Genomic DNA, 6,000 nt, shown 5'->3' on the forward strand with positions numbered 1-6,000 from the left:
CTTTGAGAAATGGTTTTATAATTTCACGTGCGGTTTTAGGGCTCGACGATTTACTCATTTCCTTGTGGGGGCATTCCCTTCAAACTTGGTCCATCTAAAGAATAAATCCTATATAACTCTATTGTACGTTTCTTGATATGCTTCGACCACAAATCTCTTATGCTGGTCATCCACTTTTCCCAACTTAAAGTATTTGTTGAGTGCAGAGGGGGAGAAGCGAATGAGTTTTCCTCAAACATATATTGTGTGGTTTGAGGGGTCCTCAAGATGGGCATAGAACTCCCGCACCATTACTGGTGCTACGACGCTAGGATTTCGAGCAAACTTATCCCAGGTATGATTCTTTATGAAGTCCATCACCTCGGGTCCAAACGGTTCCTCGCCCTCGGCTGGAGAAATGAATCCATCTTCCAAATATACTTGGTGTTGCTGAATGGTTTTGAAGCGTTCTTCTGCTTTGACTGTTTGTAAATGTTTGAAACTCTGTTTGGGGGCTGGGGTCGGTCTTGATCTCACCATTTTTCTTGGCTGAATTTAGTGGTGGCGATGGGGAGGTATTTTTGAGAGAAAGAATTTTTTTCTGGTTTATAGAGAAAGAGGGAAACACGATGAAGAAGAGGTTGGTGGGTAGTTTTTATTGGAAAGTGATGGGTGGTTTCAGGGTATTTTAGTCTTTATATGGTGGGGAAAAGATTTCTCATTAAATGAGAAATATGTGATTTGACATAAAGGAGGAGAAAAGATTTCTTTCCCCCTTTACTCTCCGCCAAAACCTTGTGCCCTAGTTTGTCCTTTTTCCTTCATACATGCTTCAACTCCCCATGCTGCCACGTGTTCCTTGCTTGCCTACAATATGAAAGAAGAAAATAATAAAATAAAATGGATTAAAGCAGAAAATAACTTAACTTATTTATGTACAAAATTCAGATTTTCGTTGCATAGGTAACAAATATTTGCTCAATTAAGTAAAGTAAACTCTTGGGTATCATGTGCCAACGATGTCGGTTTATCGCGCATGACTGGGGTTCCTTTGTACTCCTTGAGTCTATTTTCGTTTACCTTAAAGATAGAACCATCGTTTTGGTTCTGGATTTCAATTGCTCCATTGTCATGGACTTGGTGAACAATGAATGGTCCTGACCATCTCGATTTTAGCTTTTCTGGGAATAACTTAAGGCGTGAATTGTAGAGCATTACTTGTTGTCAAGAATAAAATTGCCTCGGCAATATTTTTCTGTCATGCCATCGTTTTGTTTTCTCCTTGTAAAGCAGGGCATTTTCGTATGCATGTGCTCTAAATTCATCCATCTCGTTCAGCTCCAAGAGTCTTCTTTCTCCAGCAAGCTGAGCATCCATGTTTATTTTTTTGATGGCCCAATAAGCTTTTTGTTCAACTTCAACTAGTAAATGACATTCCTTCCCGTAGACCAGCTTGAATGGGGACATTCCCAGCGGTGTCTTGAATGCTGTGCAATAAGCCCATAGTGCTTCATCTAGCTTCGGCGACCAATCTTTTCAACCTGGGTTGACCACTTTCTCAAGGATCTGCTTGATTTCTTGGTTAGACACTTCGGCTTGTCCATTCGTCTGAGGGTGATACGCCATAGCGATTCTATATCGTACTCCATATCTTTTCAGTTCCTTGGCAATCAATTTATTGTTGAAATGTGTGCCTTCTTCGCTAATGATAGCTCGTGGTGTTCCAAAGCGGGTGAATATATTTTTGTGCATAAATTTCAACACCGTCTTGGACTCATTCTTAGGTGTTGCAATGGCTTCAACCCATTTTGATACGTAATCCACTGGCAAGAGAATGTACATATCTCCGAATGATGTTGGAAAAGGTCCCATGAAATATATTCCCCATACATCGAAAAGTTTGATTTCCAGAATGTTTTGCCATGGATTCTCATGCGCGTCTCTGAAGCACTTTTGCTGCTGTTCTCATTCCACCAAAATGCCCTCCATATGGTCACGTGTGGCATTGGCGTAGGATATCTTGCTGCTCTTCTTCTGGAATGCATCTTCAGATTATTTGGTCCCCGCATTGCTTGAATAGAAATGGTTCATCCCAGAAGTAATTTCGCACATCATGTCGAAATTTCCTTTTGCCCTGGCTAGATAAATCAAGAGGAACCATACCACTATTAAGAAAATTAACTATGTCAGTATACCACGGTGCAGTCGTGACAAATAATATTTTCTCATCAGAGAAATCCTCTTTAATTTCTGTAATGTCAGGACAATCAGTTTTGTTATCTAGCCTAGACAAATGGTCTGCCTCTTGATTTTCTATACTTTTTCTATCCTTGATCTCTAAATCAAATTCTTGTAGGCTTTGCATCTTTTTTATTAATAAGATATTTAATGGCTGAGTGATCTGTGTGCAAAATTACCTTAGTGCCTATTAGATATGGCCTCAACTTATCGAATGCAAATACTACTGTTAAGAGCTCTTTTTTAGTGGTGGTATAGTTTACTTGTGCATCATTAAGAGTTCAGCTTGCATTATAGATAACATGAAAAATTTTACTTTTGCCCTAGCACTGCTCCGACTGCATAGTCACTAGCGTTGCACATGAGCTCAAATGCTTCGTTCCAGTCTGGTGGGATAACAATTGGTGTTGTCGAAAGCTTTTTCTTCAAATCTGTGAAGGCATTTAAACAATCATTAGTAAATTCAAATGGTTGATTTTATTGAAGCAAAAGAGATAAGGGTTTAGAGATTTGAGAAAAGTCTTTTATGAACTACCTGTAAAATCCTGCATGTCCAAGGAAACTACGTACACCTCGCACATTAGTAGGTAGGGACAGATTTACAATTGCATCCACTTTGGCTTTGTTGACTTCGATACCATGGCATGAAATTTTGTGACCCAACACTATTCATTCAGTTACCATAAAATGGCATTTTTCCCAATTCAGTACTAGGTTGGCTTCTTCACATCATTTTAACACCTTGGATAAATTGCCGAGACATCGATCAAAGTCCTCACCCGAAATGGAGAAGTCATCCATAAATATTTCCATGCACTCTTCCACCATATCAGAAAAGATTGCCATCATGCATCTTTGGAATGTAGCTGGAGCATTACACAGTCCAAACGACATTCATCGAAATACATAGGTACCATACGAGCATGTGAAAGTTATCTTTTCTTGGTCCTCGAGTGCTATGGCAATTTGGTTATATCTCGAGTATCCATCGAGGAAGTAATAAAATGCTTTTCCCGCTAATCTATCCAACATTTGATCAATAAAAGGGAGGGGGAAAATGATCCTTCTTTATGGCTTTGTTGAGCTTCCTGTAGTCCATGTATATGCGCCAGCCTGTGACTGTTCTCGTTGTGAGTAACTCATCATGCTAGCTTTTGACCATGGTCACACCACCTTTCTTTGATACTCATTGTACTGGGCTAACCCATGAACTATCAGATATAGGATAAATTACTCCCGCATCCAACCATTTTATTATTTCCTTAATGACTACCTTCTTCATGATCGGGTTGAGCCGTCTTTGGGGTTCTATCGAGGTACTGTGGCTATCATCGAGATTGATTTTGTGCATGCATATTGTCAGACCGATTCCCTTCAAATCTGCCATCATACAACCTATAACTTTCCTATGCTATGACAAAACATTCAACAAACTATTCTCCTGTTCAGAGGTTAGGTTGGCTGAAATAATCACTGGTAGGGTTTCATCAACTCCTAAATAAACATATTTCAAATGTGATGGAAAAGTTTTAAGTTCCAATTTTGGTGCATGTTGTGAAGATGACTTTTGAGACTTAACTTCATCATAATCTAAAGGTTCAAATTTCATACCTGACCTATGAAGAAATATCGATTGGTCCTTTGTTTTTCCTTCACATCTTGCCTTGGTATCGCTTTCAGGGTGTTCATTGCTCAGATTTCTATGGTAGGGGCCATAATTTTCAAAATCGTCTTCTGAAAATAATTCATCTTGGCCAAAGTTTTCTACATCATGCATCTCAGTTGTAGGTTCATGGTACAAATTACTGTATTCATCGAGCCTTAAGGATTCACCTCGTCCAAGGATTGCCTTTTCTTCAATCTTATTAATGCATTGGCATTCCGCTGGATCATCCACGTATTTCATAGAGTTGAATACATTGATCGTGACTCTTTGCTCTTCAATTCTCATGGTGAATTCTCCCTTTTCATAATTTATTAAAATTCTACCGGTGGCTAAGAATGGGCATCCCAAAATGATTGGTGCGTTTTCATCGGCTTCGCAATCCAGGATGAGAAAATCAACTGGAAATACAAATTTATCCACTTTTACTACAACATCTTCAATTCTGCCCTCGGGTCGCACATAAGACTGATCAGCCAGTTGTAGGATGACTGATGTGGGATGGGCATGATATTTATCTAGTTTCATGAATATGGACTTTGGTATCAAGTTTACACTTGATCCCAAATCAATAAGAGCTCGTCCTATGATGTCATTACCAATGGAACATGGTATCACAAAGCTTCCAGGGTCTTTTTGCTTTGGTGGGAGTTTGCTCACTGCTGAGCAGATTTCTGTTGTCGTGGCGACACGTTCTACATTCCTTTTCTTTGTAACAATTTTTTTTAGAAACTTAGCATAGGAAGGCATTTGCTCAATGGCTTCAAGTAGGAGCACATTGATACACAACTGATCCAGAATATCAACAAATTTCTTGAACTGGATGTCATCATTATACTTCTTCAACCGTTGAGGGAACGGTGGTGGAGGTCTCACATCTATTGCTGATGGTACTGAGGAATCGCTGGCCGTGACCATGAATTTCTTGTTATCTGGTTGATGCTTTTCCGAGCCTTCACTTCTATCCTTCTCTTCAGGCACTTGCTCTCGTTCAGTATCTCAGATTGATCAGGTTGTGTTACACCTTGGCAAGACTTGTTCAGGTGATCTCCCCCAAACTTGTCATCTTGGTCGACTTGTTTTCCACTCCTTAGCGTTAGTACATTGCATTGCTCATTCCCATGATGCTTAGTGACCTCAGTATCACTAGGGAGATTTCCGTGTGGTCGAGAATGTAATACCGTGGCAATTTGTCCCACTTGATTCTCTAGCGCTCTGATAGATGAACTATGACTTTGCAACAGTGTTGCTTGGCTTTGTAACAAATTTCATTGATTTTTAATTGTTGAAGAATATTTGTGCATCAAGGTCTTTATAGAAGCTATGAAATCTTTTGTTGAGGCCATGAATTCCTGCAAGGATGATTCCAAGTGTTAGTATTGGAATGAGTGTTTAGAGGAAGCTATACCTTTATTTTCTGCCAGGGCTGCTGATGATGCTGATTTTGAAAATATTGATGGTCGAAATTATTTCGCTGTGGCCTATAAGTTGCGGCTTGATTGTTGCTTCCTTGATTATTTCATGAGAAATTTGGGTGCTGTCTCCAACCAGGATTGTACGTGTTCGAATAGGTATTATTGTTGTTTCGATTATAGTTGCCCACAAAATTGGTTGACTCATGGTTTTCAGGACATTCGCTCTCATGATGGTTACCATGATAGAACAAGCAACAAATTGTTGGTTGCTTTGACTTCTCTTACATCATTAGGATGTTGCAAAATTTTCAACATGTTGGTTATGGCTGAAAGTTGAGCTGCTACCGATTCTCTGCTCTCTAATTCATATGCTCCAGGGGTTTTTTTGCCGGTTCCCAATCTTGCACTTGGAAATTGATAGTCATTATTTGCTATTCTGTCGAGAATATCAAAAGCTTCCTCTAGTGATTTGTCTAGTAAGGTGCCATTTGCTGAGGCATCTAGCATCATTCGAGTTGGTTTGTTGACTCCATTGTAAAACATCACCACTTGCGTCCAATCGTGAAATCCATGGTTAACATATTTGCGAAGTAAACTTTTATACCTATCCCAACATTCGTACATTGATTCATCATCTCCTTGGCAAAAACTCGCGATGTCGTTCCGAAGCTGTGTATTCATATTGCGAGGATTATATTGGAGTAG

The sequence above is a fragment of the Hibiscus syriacus genome, unplaced genomic scaffold (genome assembly GCF_006381635.1).
Source record: "Hibiscus syriacus cultivar Baekdansim isolate YM2019G1 unplaced genomic scaffold, ASM638163v2 tig00008145_pilon, whole genome shotgun sequence".
NCBI lineage: Eukaryota > Viridiplantae > Streptophyta > Magnoliopsida > Malvales > Malvaceae > Hibiscus > Hibiscus syriacus.